This window comes from Perognathus longimembris, chromosome 21, assembly GCF_023159225.1.
Source record: "Perognathus longimembris pacificus isolate PPM17 chromosome 21, ASM2315922v1, whole genome shotgun sequence".
Classification (NCBI taxonomy): Eukaryota; Metazoa; Chordata; class Mammalia; order Rodentia; family Heteromyidae; genus Perognathus; species Perognathus longimembris.
In genome coordinates this window covers 40148268-40162991 of record NC_063181.1, presented here as the reverse complement: position 1 = coordinate 40162991, position 14724 = coordinate 40148268, and the positions used below count along the sequence as shown (strand labels likewise).

Genomic DNA, 14724 nt, shown 5'->3' with positions numbered 1-14724 from the left:
TGAATTCAATCCCTAATATTGCAACAAAAAAAAGAGAGAGAAAAGAAATTTAACCTAAATGGAAGCTATAAAGAGGATAGCAGATGTACATTATACATTAAGGTTCAATCAAAACTAGTATTTAAGCTGGGTACCAACAGCTCATGTCTGCAATCCTAGCTGCTCAGCCAGAGATCTGAGGATTCCCGTTCAAAGCCTGCCTGACAGTCGTGCCTCCAATTAACCCAAAAGCCAGAAGTGGTAGAGCACTGGCCTTGAGCAAAGAAAACTCAGGGACAGAGCCCATTCAAGCCTCTGGACTAGCACCAACCGCCCCCCCCCCCCCCCCCAAAAAAAAACACAACCCACGAAGTACTTAAGCTATAGCCCTTTTCTACACAAAATGTGTGTGGAGGGCTGTTTGTTTTCTATGAAAAGAGTGTATAATACCCATGGATTTTAAAATAATTCAGTCTATTACAATTCTCAGAGCTAAGAATGGGAGGGTTGGCATTATCAAGATGCATTATATTCATAAATTGATATGATGAACTGAAACTATTTTGTGCAACTAAAGAAAAATAAAAGTTTTATAAAATAAAAAATGTACGACAAGGACACCTGCACCTCCTTGTTCATTTATGCACTGTTTCACAATACCCAAGATATGGAAACAACCCAGATGCCTCACTACAGATGAATGGATTCGAAAAATGTGGTACGTATATACGATGGAACTTTACACTGCCATTAGGATAAAATAATGGCATTCGCTGGAAAATGGATGGAACTAGAACAGATCGTGCTGAGTGAGACAAGCCAAGAACAGAGTCAAACAGTGGATGGTCTCCCTGATACCAGGGTGTTAGAATTAAAATGCAAAGAGACAGAACAAAGTAAACAGGTCTCAAGATACCAAAACTCAGTAAAAAGCAGAGGACACAGAATGAGTGGAGAGTGTGTGAGAATAGTAGTGATAACAACTACAACAATATAGCGCAGGGACCGTTGCTGCATTGGACGCAGATGAAAGGGAACTAAGCGACTCGTGGGTGGGAATGGGCAGGGAGGAATGAGTGCAGGTGGAACCGCTGCTGCTAAACAAAAGGAATGGAATGGACATATCATCCGGAATGGGAAAGGTGATGCTATTGTTAAAGTTCATAGACTCCATAAGCTACGTAGAGTAGAACGACAATTTTCATCATTGTGAAAGTTAAAATGTATACTGTGGAAAATATGTAATAACTTAAACCCAGTTAAAAATGCTGGACACCCCACACCGGGAACGGTCGTAAGCGGCTGGGGAACCCAGCGGTGCAGAAGGGGAAAGCCGGGGACGCCACCACGACACACAATCCAGGACCAGTGAGTCCCCCATTACCCCCTCCCCCGACGGGAGACCAGCTATCAAACCCTACAAAGAAGCTAGATCTCCCTCCCTCCCCCTCCCCACCCCGAGGGAACAAAGAACCCCCAAATCAGGCGGGAAGCTCCCATCAGGCGCTGGGAAGTCAGGAATTTAGCAGGGGAAGGGCGGAACAGCCCCAAGGCCGCCCAGGGGCCAGAACTGGCCACACCAGCCCCGCCCCCTTCCCAACAGGGGCCGGGGGACGGCCGGCAGGGCAAGCCCCACCCGAGGCGCCTGGACCTCTCGGACCTTTACAACTAAAATCACAGGCGCTGGTGGGCAATACCAGCCCAGCAGGGACACCTGGGCCTGATCACGGCCCCCCCTCGCAGCGGAGGCGCAGTCTGAGGGCGCTAAGCCGCACCTGGACAGTTGATCCCACTGGGCCCCACACATACCGCCCCCCACAGCGGACTCGCGGGAGGGAATAAGCACAACCCAACAACCCGGGGCTCACTCTGGTAGGTGTACCCCGCTCAGGTGGGTGGGGCCACAACAGTAGCGCCCGCTCTGGTAAGCGCGCCTGCACAGGAGGGCAGAGCTCTCCATCGGCCCTTGCCCACTCAGTTTGGCGCATTTCGCACAAGTGGGTGGGCCGTACCCCAACAACACTGGCCCTGGAGTGGTCCACACAGGAAGACGAACCGCCTGAGAGGTGAGCTCCTCTGACCAAGATACAGAGTGGAAAAAAGAACCAAAGAAGAGATAAGCCTCCACGCCACGCTGAATCAGCCACCAGCAAACCCCCACCAGGGGCACGCTAGGGTCAGCACAGCACAGTGGCAGGACACTGTCCCGCAGAGAAAGACACAGAACCTACCGGCCCCCAAGTGCAGGGAGAGTGACCACCTCAGCAACAACCGAGAAGGTCACGCTCACCCATTGGGAAGCAAGGCGCAACAGCCAAACCCAAACCCAGAGCCAGGACACCAGGACACAAGGCTCCCACTGACGGACCAGCACAAAACCAAACCAGGGAAGCCACCCACAGATCTCCAGATGCGAAAATCACAAAGAAATATAACACAGTTCATCAAAGGGCAAGCCAACTCGCCAGCTCCAAAAAGCAGCACGACTGAAGAGGAGATGGAGAATAAAAAAGCAAATGAGGCCATGTTAACAGAAATGATGGAAAGCGTCAGAAACGAAATCAGAAAACAATTCCAGGAGTTTAGAGTGGAAGTCTTGAAGGACATCCAGGAAGCCAAGAAATAAATGGAAGCAAAAATGGATACAATGCAAACCTCTGTTAAAAGAAGACCTTAACATCCTGAGAAGTGAAATGCATGAAAAAATAGATTTAAAATACAACTCTTTAAAGGAAGAAATTTCCACGATCAGAGCTGATCTGACAACCATAAATAGCTCTCTGACATCCATAAACTCTGCAATTGAATCCACAGCACAAAGAATTGACCATATGGAATTCAGAATCTCTCACCTGGACGATGAAGCAGCTGACAACAACCAGAACATTACCACACTCCAAGAAACGGTGAAGCTTCAGGGCAGACTAATCCAGGAACTAATGGAAAAAGACAAGAGATATAATCTGCGCATAATTGGAATAGAAGAAGGAGCTGAGTACCAGAGCAGAGGGCTTCATCATATTTTCAATAAAGTTATTGCAGAAAACTTCCCCAATCTCACAAGGGACCCCATCCAGGTAACCAAAGCCTATAGGACACCTGGCAGGCCAGACCCCAGAAAAGCCACCCCAAGGCACATAATATTCAAGACTTCAGATCTCAAGAATAAAGAGCAGGGGCTGGGGATATGGCCTAGTGGCAAGAGCGCTTGCCTCATACACTTGAAGCCCTGGGTTCGATTCCCCAGCACCACATATACAGAAAATGGCCAGAAGTGGCACTGTGACTCAAGTGGCAGAGTGCTAGCCTTGAGCAAAAAGAAGCCAGGGACAGTGCTCAGGCCCTGAGTCCAAGCCCCAAGACTGGCAAAAAAAAAAAGAATAAAGAGCAAATTCTGAACGCAGCCAAAGCGAAGAAAGAAATTGTCTACAATGGGAAGAGGATCCGAATAACAGCAGACCTCTCCACACAAACCTACAGGCCAACAATATGCAACCTAGGATTAAATATCCAGTGAAATTGGAGTTCACATTCGAAGGGAAAACCAGATCTTTCCATAACAAAGAGAATCTAAAGGAGTATGTGAATAAAAAAACAGCCCTACAGCGAATTCTAAGAGGACACACAGACAGAAACAGAAACAGAAAGAGCAGCTCACTAAAGACAAGAAAAAAAAAAAAAAGGAAAAAAACAGCCCAACAAGAAAATGGAAGGAGAAAAGACACTCTTATCCTTGATCTCTTTGAATATAAATGGTATAAACTCTCCGATAAAGAGGAGCAGACTGGCAGAATGGATCCGCAAACAAAAAGTTGGCATCTGTTGTCTACAAGGGACAAAAATAGGCTCCGAATGAAAGGGTGGAACAAGATCTTCCAAGCAAACGCACTTACCAAAATGGCAGGTGTAGCCATCCTGATCTCAGACAAGCTGGGCTTTTCATTAAAATCAACTCAAAAAGACAAAGAAGGACACTACATTTTAATACAAGGAAAAATCCAGAATCAAGACATCACTGATAAATGTATACTCACCAAACAAAAGAGGCCCCGCATATGTCAAGCAAATTCTCACAGAAGTACAGAACAAGATAGACGCAAACACAATCATAGTGGGAGACCTAAATACCCCACTCTCCCCAAGAGACAGACCCAACACCCAGAGGATCAGCAAGGGAGCTGAGGACCTAAGTAACACCATATCCCAAATGGATCTGACAGTTCTATACAGAATCTTCCACCCTACAGAGACCCAATTCACCTTCTTCTCAGCAGCACATGGATCATACTCCAAAATAGACCATGTCATAGCCCACACAAAGAACCTCAGCAAATACAAAAGTATTGACGTCATCCCATGTATTATATCTGATCACAGTGGATTAAAGGTAACCTTCAATAACAACGGTTACCACAGAGGCTATACACATTCTTGGAGGCTAAACCCCACACTGTTATCCAACACATGGGCCACAGACCAAATTAAAGATGAAATCAACGAATTCATAAGTCACAATGACAATGAAAACACATCACAAAGAAACATATGGGACACAGTACTGAGGGGCAAGATCATTGCCCTCAGCACTCACATTAAATGAATGGAAGCAGAGCAGGTGAATAACCTCACGATGAAACTAAAACAACTGGAGAAACAAGAAATGACCGAATCTAAAATGACTAGGAGGAGAGAGATCACAAAGATTAAAGAAGAGATGAATCTGATTGAAAATAGAAAGACCATTCAACAAATAAATAAGACTAAAAGCTGGTTCTTTGAGAAAATAAATAAAATTGACAGACTCATCGCGAGATTTACAAAAAAAAAATGAAGAGAAGAGACTCATATACGTAAAATCAGGGATTCCACCGGAGAAATTACAACAAGTACACACGATATTCAAACAATCATAAGGAGCTACTTCCAGAACCTCTATTCAGTAAAAAACAATAATTCTTAGAGAAGTATAAACTGCCCAAATGGAACCAAGAAGAAATAAGTCAACTAAATAAACCAATAACCTACAGTGAGATACAAGGGGTAATCAAGAACCTCCCAACAAAGAAAAGCCCAGGCCCAGATGGATTCACCAACGAATTCTATAAAACCTTTAGTGGGGAGCTAATACCTATACTCCTCAAACTCTTCCGTGAAATAGAAACAGAGGGAGAAATCCCAAACTCATTCTACGAAGCTAATATCATACTCATTCCCAAACCAGGCAAAGATCCAACAAAAAAAGAGAACTACAGACCAATATCACTAATGAACACAGACGCAAAGCTCCTCAATAAAATATTAGCTAACAGGATCCATAAACTGATCAAGAAAATCATACATCAAGACCAAGTAGGCTTCATCCCACAGTCACAAGGATGGTTCAACATCCGTAAATCAGTCAACGTAATTCACCACACAAACAGATCTAAAATCAAGAATCACATTGTTATCTCAGTCGATGCCCAAAAGGCCTTTGACAAAATACAACATCCATACTTACTAAAAGCTTTGGAGAGAACAGGAATAGACGGAACATTCCTCAAAACAATAAAAGCCATATACAACAGACCAACTGCTAACATCATATTAAATGGAGAGAAACTTAAATCATTCCCCCTAAACTCAGGAACAAGACAAGGATGCCCACTCTCCCCACTTCTTTTCAACATAGTGCTGGAATCCCTAGCCATAGCAATAAGGCAAGAGGAGGACATCAAAGGGATCCACATCGGCAAGGAAGAAGTCAAGTTATCCCTATTTGCAGATGACATGATCTTATATCTGAAGGACCCAAAAAACTCAGTCCCCAAACTCCTACACCTAATAAACCATTTTGGCAAAGTAGCAGGATACAAAATCAATCCACAAAATTCAGCAGCTTTTCTGTACACCAGCAATAGACAAACAGAAAAGGAAATTATGGAAACAATTCCATTTACAGTAGCCAAAAAAAGAATAAAGTACCTAGGGATCAACATAACTAAGGACCTGACGGACCTGTTTAATGAAAACTATAAAAATCTAATAAGGGAAATCAAAGAAGACACAAGGAGATGGAAAGACCTCCCATGCTCATGGGTAGGCAGAATCAATATAGTCAAAATGGCCATATTGCCCAAATTGATATACAAATTCAATGCAATACCTATCAAAATCCCAGTCACATTCTTCACTGAAATAGAGAAAGCAATCCATAAATTCATATGGAACAGCAAAAGACCTAGAATAGCCAAAGCAATTCTAGGCAAAAAAAGCAGCGCAGGAGGTATCACAATACCAGACTTCAAGCTCTACTATAGGACCATCATAACAAAAACAGCATGGTATTGGTATAAAACCAGATCGGAAGACCAATGGATTAGAATTGAAGATCCAGAAATAAAACCGCACTCTTACAGTCAGCTGATATTCGACAAAGGAGCTAAAGACATACAATGGAATAAACATAGCCTCTTCAACTACTGGTGCTGGGAGAACTGGGCAGCCATATGCAGAAAACTCAAAGTAGACCCAAGCCTATCACCATGCACCAAGATCAACTCAAAATGGATCAAGGACCTCAACATCAGACCTGAATCCTTGAAACTACTGAAGGACAGAGTAGGAAAGACGCTAGAACTTATAGGCACAGGAAGGAACTTCCTGAATAGAGTCCCAGGGGCACAACAAATAGGGGAGAGACTCGACAAATGGGACTACTACAAATTAAAAAGTTTCTGCACAGCTAAGGACATAGCCACCAAAACAGAAAGACAGCCAACCATATGGGAAACGATCTTCACCAGCACAGCAACAGACAAAGGTCTAATATCTGTCATCTACAGAGAACTCAAAAAACTAAGCCCCTCCAAGCCCAGTAAACCAATTAGGAAATGGGCAAAGGAGCTAAAGAGAGACTTCACAAGAGAAGAGATAAAAATGGCAAAGAAACATATGAGGAAATGTTCGACATGCCTGGTAGTAAAGGAAATGCAAATAAAAACAACCCTGAGATACCACCTCACCCCAGTTAGAATGGCCTATACTCTGAACTCAGGAAACAACAAATGCTGCAGGGGCTGTGGGGAAAGAGGAACCCTTCTCCGTTGTTGGTGGGAGTGCAAATTAGTACAATCACTTTGGAGAACAGTATGGAGGTTTCTCAAAAAGCTCAATATAGACCTACCCTATGACCCAGCCATACCACTCCTAGGCATCTATCCTAAACAGCAAGCCCCAAGATATCAAAAAGACATTGGTACTTCCATGTTTATCGCGGCACAATTCACAATAGCCAAAATATGGAAACAACCCAGATGCCCCTCCACAGACGAATGGATCCAAAAAATATGGTACCTATACACAATGGAATACTACATAGTGATTAGGAATGGTGAAATATTGTTATTCGCAGGGAAATGGTCAGAACTTGAACAAATAATGTTGAGCGAGACAAGCCTAGAACACAGAAAATAAAGAGGCATGATCTCCCTGATATATGACTGTTAAGAAAGAGAGACAGAGAGACAGTAGAGAAGGTCTGTGAAACCAAAAACTACTTGTCAAATAGTATTTCCCACAGGATTGGGGGAGTGACCCTACATTATATAACTAAAACCAAACAACTTCTCAACATATAAAGGTCAAAAATCGACCTCTCAGTGGAATACAATAGCTCAAAAGCTATGTATGTACGTTCATATAAGACTACTGTCAACATATTGTCTAATATCGACATTACATTTAAAGCCCTAGGTGAACTTTCTTGGGTGTAGGCCACGTGGCTACTGTATATGTTCTTGATACATCGTATATTGTATATATGTCTACCTGACCTAGAGAAGAGATAGAAAAACAGGGCGTAAGATATCACAAGAAATGTACACTCCGCCCTACTATGTAACTGTACCCTTTTTGCACAACATCTTGTCAAAAAAATTTGTGTTCAATTAATAAATATATTAAATTTTAAAAAAAATGCTGGACACCAGTGGTTCATTCTGATAAACCTTGCTGATCAGAAGGCTGAAATTTAAGGTTTGTGACTCAAGGCGAGCCAGGGCTGGAAAGTCCTTAAGACTCTTATCCCGGGACTGGGAAAGTGGCTTAGTGGAAGAGTGCTGGCCTAGCTTGCATGAAGCCCTGGGTTTGATTCTTTCTTCCTGCTAATTACTGAGTTAAGTTTCGCATTTTGCCTCGATTACCACTCTTCCTAATTAAGGGTCATGGAATACCCTTACTTCAAAACTATCTTTGGCGGCAAAAAGATGTTCTCTAGAAAGCTCTAGAGATGGCGAGTGGAATCAAGGGCCTGGCGTATTGCTGGGCCCACAGCCCGCTTTCCAGTACTTTCCTTCTCTTCTGCATTCACCTGCTCCGTTCGTCTCAGCACACCAGAAGTCCCTGCTTCTGTGTGCGCACCTCCGGATCCCTAAGCACCTGCCCTTCCCTGGCGTGCAGGAATGACTGCATCGCCTGGCACTGCCCGATTCCAAGCCCTGGAGACGCTGACTTTACATCCACTGTCGTTAGCAATGTGACTGTAACTGCAAACCCCATGGCGGCTCCCGCTGTGGAGAGGAGCAGCTCAGTGAAGACAGCCGGGCAGAGACGCCAGTGAAAATACCCTCCTTCTTAAAGGAAATGGCAGTGAAAATACCCTCCTTCTTAAAGGAAATGCCAGTGAAAATACCCTCCTTCTTAAAGGAAATGGCAGAAAGAAGATTATACCAAGGGGGGAGGGGTCTTACTTTTAGCCTCCAATGTGTAGATCAGGGTTTGTTGTTTTGTTTTGTTTTTTCAGTCTGTGCATGCAATGGAATATTAGTCACCCATAAATGAAAAGGACGTGTATGCATTCCCTGAATTGGGAAATGATACCCTCTCTGCACAACTCCTCAGTAATAACAATAAAATTATAAAGGACATTCTGAGAGCTGCTAGGATAGCATCATGCTAAGGGAAAGACGCCAGACACAGAGGGATAAACCTCACATGGTTGTCCTTGGTGAGCTACCGAGAGGAGGCAAGTGCACGGAGACAGTCCTGGTGAGCCCAGGGCTAGGGTGGGACCCCGTCACTGTGGATTGAAACCTCTGCAATCACAGGCCAAAGTAGACCTTGTCTTTCTGCTTCTGCCTCCTTATCTCTCTGGCTTGTTCATCATCTCTCTGGCTCCTTTTCTCTCAGTGTCTCTGTGTTTGGCTCTCTCTCTCTCTCTCTCTCTCTCTCTGTCCTGGAGTTTGAACTCGGGGACTCATGCTTGCTAGACATAGACTCTTCACACCTGAGGCACACCTCCAGCCCTGAAATGTTTTTTAAGCTTTTGTTCTTTGAGGTTCCAGGTGGAGACCCTCTGGAGACCTTGAGATAACAGAAGAACGTGGGTGCCCGTCCTCCTCTACCGCGCATCAACAGCGTGCAAGGGGCTGGGGGTTAGTCGACACATTGGTGGAAATCAGCCCTAGGAGGCTGAATCAGCGGTGATGCTACGGCTGGGGGAGGGGAAAGGAGAACGGGTGGGCAGAGTGGGGGGGTGGAGAGATGCAGCCCCTAGATGCTGAAGACCCCACCCAATACACAGTCTCCCTGCTTATCGTCGGCACCACTTTTCCTTCTCTGTAAGTGACCTTCGCGTCCCGAGTCCCCTCAGATGGTCTCTTGTCGGGGAAGATAACTCCCTCCACCTTCTGGAATAAATCTCATTTCCTCCCCACTCAGTCCCCTGAGTCTTGGCTTCCAAGTGCTGAGCCGCCGATTCCAATCCCGTGACACGCGTGATCGTTTGCAGATCCTGCGAGCTTACGTTCTGAGTGCTTGGTTTCCAGCAAGGGGTGCTCTTTGTGGGGGGGAGGCCCGGTGTGGGAAGGGAGGCCTCGCTGGAGGAGACTGAGTGCTCCCTTTCCTCCCTGATGGGACCTGCTCTTCTCTGCCACGCCCTCGTTACCGTGATGAACCCGCACCTCGGAAATCATGGTCCCAGGCAAGCCCCTCGGGAGCCTTGCGTTGTTTCCGCAAGGTATTTGGTCACAGTGATGATAAAACTGACGGACATCAAATTGGTACCCAGAGTGGGGTCTTGGGCTAAGCCTGCCCACGTGTCCCGCAAGCCTTTGGAACAGTGCGGGAGGAATTGGGAGAGTTTGGAGAACGTGCTAAGTAAAGGCTTCAGTGTTGTTAGCAGAGCGTAGTGGGCAATTCTAGTGGAAGCTCAGGAGAATAGAACATCAATAGGAATACAATCAGAAGACTTTAGGTGGGAACAACAAATCAATCAGTAACTAGACAAGCGGCCATTCATATTACTTTCTAATAAAGAATCAGTCTCTACATTGTCTCCCAAATAACTTTGAGTGATGCTGAATTTAAAAGTAAAGAACTGGGCTGGGGATATAGCCTAGTGGCAAGAGTGCCTGCCTCGGATACACGAGGCCCTAGGTTCGATTCCCCAGCACCACATATACAGAAAACGGCCAGAAGCGGTGCTGTGGCTCAAGTGGCAGAGTGCTAGCCTTGAGCGGGAAGAAGCCAGGGACAGTGCTCAGGCCCTGAGTCCAAGGCCCAGGACTGGCCAAAAAAAAAAAAAAAAAAAAAAAAACATTAAAAAAAAAAAAAAAGTAAAGAACTAGCAAGGAGCTGGTGGCTCGCACCTGTAATCCTAGCTACTTGGGAGGCTGAGATTTGAGGATCTCAGTTCAAAGCTAGCCCAGGCAGAGAAGTCCATGGGACTCTTATCTCCAATAAACTACTCAGAAAAAGCCAGAAGTGGTACTGTGGCTCAAAGTGGTAGAGTGCCAGCTTTGAGCAAAAGAGCTCATGGACAGAGCCCAGGCCCTGAGTCCAAGCCCCATGACAGACAAAAAAAAAAAAAAAAGAGTCACAGCCTTTTCTGCCTGAGTTGGCTTTGAACCAAGATCCTCCCATCTCAGCCTCCTGAGTAGCTAGGATGACAGGCGCCAACCCCCAGTGTCCAGCTTATTTTTCGTTTTGTTAGAGGTTTACAGATAAGAGTTCCCTGGAGTGTCAGGAGAATGAGATTTTTGAGTAGCGATGGAGCTGTTAAGACTTAGGGGGCTGTTGTAGATGACTGAATGCATTGTTCATTATGAAATGGCCATCAGCCTTAGGAGGCCAGGGTTCGAATGTGACCGCTTGAGTATCGCGTGTCACTCACAAGCCTGTGTTGTGAAGGCTTGGTCCCCGGTGTGCTATTGGGGTGGGTTTGGAAACTTTGGGGGGTGAGGCCCAGCTGGAGGAGGACTGGCGGGACATGCCTTTGAGGGGTGTACTGAGTTGAGTTTCTATAGTCTGTCTCTCTGTCTCTGTCTCTCTGTCTTTGTCTCTGTGTGTGTCTCTCTCCCTCTCCCTCTCCCTCTCTCTCTCCCTCTCCTCTCCCTCTCCCTCTCCCTCTCCCTCTCTCTCTCTCTCTCTCTCTCTCTCTCTCTCTCTCTCTCTCTCTCGTTGCTTCCTGTCCACTCTAATCTGAACTTCTCATGCGTCTCCTCTCGAGGGACTGTCACCTCTGAAACGATGAACCCAGATCAATCCGTCCTTGCCTGCGTTGTTTCTGGGAGGTATTTTGTCACAGTGAGGATAAACCTAACGCTTTACGAGAGCCACAGCGCCTTGGCGCTGCTCGCTGTACTGGGCGGCTGCGGGGAGCCCTGTCGGCCCTTTCGGCTTCGCTGTTTCTGGCCATGGAGCTCACAGAAGGGGTGGCGAAGATTAATGAGGAAACCATCAGCCCGCTGGTCTTTAACGGTGGATTAGCACAAGCCAGGACTCCACCCGCTGCAGCTGCCCAGGTGACGCGCGCCCCAAGTGTGGCGATACTCAAAGCTGATGTGCTTTTCAGGAGGGAAGTGTATGCTATCAAATGCAAACAAGACTAAAGGTTTGGGTTTTTTGTAGGTTTTTTTTTTTCTTGCCAGTCCTGGGCCTTGAACTCAGCGCCTGAGCACTGTCCCTGGCTTCTTTTGCTCAAGGCTAGCACTCTACCACTTGAGCCACAGCGCCACTTCTGGCCTTTTCTATATATGTGGTGCTGGGAAATCGAACCCAGGGCTTCATGTATACAAGACAAGCACTCTACCACTAGGCCACATTCCCAGCCCCAAGACTAAAGTTTTGTTTGTTCGTTTTTTCAGATTATTTATATTTGTTTCTGTGTGGTGCTGGGGCCTGGGCACTGTCCCTGAGCTCTTTGGCTCAAGGCTGGCACTCTACCACTTAAGCCACAGCATCACTTCTGGCTTTTTGTGGTTAATTGGAGGTAAGAGTCTCTTGGACTTTCCTGCCCAGGCCGGCTTTGATCCTCAATCCTCATAGCTCAGCCTCCTGAGCAGCTAAGATTACAGATGTGAACCACCAGTTCCAGCTGTTTTTTGTTAGAGTCAAACTCACTATTCTCTTATGTCTACCTGCTGAATGCTGAGATTACAAGCATATGCAACTAGGACCATTGCTTTTTTATTGTTTTGTTTCTATTTTTCAAATTTTCTTTCTTGTCCTCTGATTTGTGGGGAAGTTTAGCTTGTTCCTGTTTTTTCCTACAGTTTGAGATAGAACGTTAAGCTATTTGAGAACTCTCTGTTCTTTTGATCTAGATACTTATGGCTATAAATTTTCTTCTTAGCACTACTGAGGCAAAGTCCTAAAAATTCTGGTAGGTTGAGTTTTTACTGTTTGAGCAAATATCTCTGCTTTATCCTTAACACCTGATACCCTGTTTTCAAGTTCTGTTCTTATAAGCCAGGCATTCTATTGAATTGCTTATTTAGGCTACTGATTTCATTGCCTAAATTGAAATTGGAATTTTTCAAGATTTCCTCATTATTGCTGAATTCCTCTTTCACTTTCTACCACTGTCTCTATTTAATTCAGTTGTTTAAATTCTCTACTTGTTGGTTTGTATATTCTGCCTTCATTCAGGTATTTATACATTGCCTCCTTAATTTCTCATTATTGTTTTACTGAAATGGTTGTCTGAATTTCTTCTTCACTATCTTGTAAATCCTTTATTGTCGGCATGTTGGCATTTGATGGAGATTTGTTATCTTATTTATACATGAATTTGGTGATTTCCATCACCTGCCCACCCGGAGATATACACAATTTATCTCCTGAGTCCTTTTCAGTTGGTGCTTTCTCACAGATTACCTAAGACTGTGTAATAGTGGGTTTGTGGAGTGTTTTCCTGTTACTAGATTGGAGGGGTACAGTTAAGTTGTCAAATAATTCAAATGATCAAGACAATGTATATGGACTTCTTCTCCACTCAGAAGGAGGACACGGGTGCACAAGCTATTGTGCTCATAGCGATCCCTAATAGAGACAAAGCTCCAGCAAGACTCCAATATGTTCAAGTGAAGATAGAAGCAAAGATGAACCTGGGGTGGTCTAGGAAGACCTTAGTTAACCAGGATGGTATTAGGAAGAGATAAAGGAGAGAATACCAATGAATAGTACTAGGTTATAGAGGTGGAGCTAAGCTTCATAGGAGAGGTTAATAAGAAAGTAGAATGAGGTAAGTAGAAAAATCAACCTAGTTACCATTGTGTTAGTATAGGGAGAGGCAAGGGGAAATGAACAGTTTGAATAGGAAAACACACAAAACTGAAACTGCACAAATGAAAACAACAACACAAGAAAAGCTAAAACAAAACTCACAACTGTTACAAAACAAAGTAATGAAGAAAAGAGAAGGCTATTTGGGTGATCCAGTTACCAGGTAGGAGCACACCGTGAGGAGGGACTAGGGATGCGGAAACAGGTATGGAAGAGAAGGGGAGCAAGAGAATAGTGCTGTGGATGAGGACGGCTCCCAGGAACAGGAGGAGAATATGGCTTACAATTGACTGCTGGAAGGCAGATGTTGTGATACAGACGTGATAATGTGGAAGAAAAAGAACAGAAAAAGAAACAACTGAAAAGTAAATGGGGGGTGGTGGTAAAGGCCTTGAATAAAATAGGAACTAGAGGGCTGGGAATATGGCCTAGTGGTAGAGTGCTTGCCTCGTATACATGAAGCCCTGAGTTCGATTCCCCAAGCACCACATATATAGAAAAGGCTAGAAGCGGCGCTGTGGCTCAAGTGGCAGAGTGCTAGCCTTGAGCAAAAAGAAGCCAGGGACAGTGCTCAGGCCCTGAGTCCAAGGCCTAGGATTGGCAACAAAAACAAACAAACAAAGAAATAATAAAATAAAATAGGAACTAGAAAGAAACCACCAAGGAAGAAAGAAAGAAAGAAACCACGTATATCATAGGCACAGAAAAAAATCCAAATAAACAGATTTCACAGTGTAGACAATCCAACCAAAACAGCCACAAAACCCCGTGGACTGGGGTGAGACGAACGGTCTCTACGCCGCTGTGCGTCGAGGGCTGTGGACGAGCCGGGGCCCCGAGCTGGGTGGCAGGGCGCTGTCTCTGGTGACAGCACCGGGCTGGCCAGCGGCTGTCCATGCGCCTGAGGCCGGGGGGCCAGGGCCGCGACGGCCCCGGTGCCCGGCTGCCCTCCTGCAGTCCAGGCCGCCACGCCCGCGCCGTCTCCTGCCCTGCCCCCGCCGCCCTCCGCAGCTCCTCTGGGGAGCCTGGGGGACACAGCCACGGGCGACGACTGACAGAGGTGACCAAGTGTCCGGGGACCCTGAGCGCCGAGGGCTCCTGGCCCTGTGCCGAGGGGTTTCGAGTTCCCTCCTGCACCAGGAGACGGGGGGCTACCTTCAAACTCACCACTGCTGTTCCTCTACTGGCTGCGTTTCTCTA

At 45.7% G+C, this 14724-nt stretch overlaps 1 long non-coding RNA gene across 1 annotated transcript; it reads left to right on the top strand.

Annotated features, from left to right (window-relative positions):
* Window positions 1–748: 748 nt before the first annotated feature.
* On the top strand, window positions 749–13815 carry LOC125339560. Its single transcript, XR_007208558.1, has 3 exons — window positions 749–952; window positions 10962–10967; window positions 13785–13815. It is a non-coding gene; the product is annotated as an uncharacterized LOC125339560 (long non-coding RNA).
* The last annotated feature ends 909 nt before the right edge of the window (window positions 13816–14724 follow it).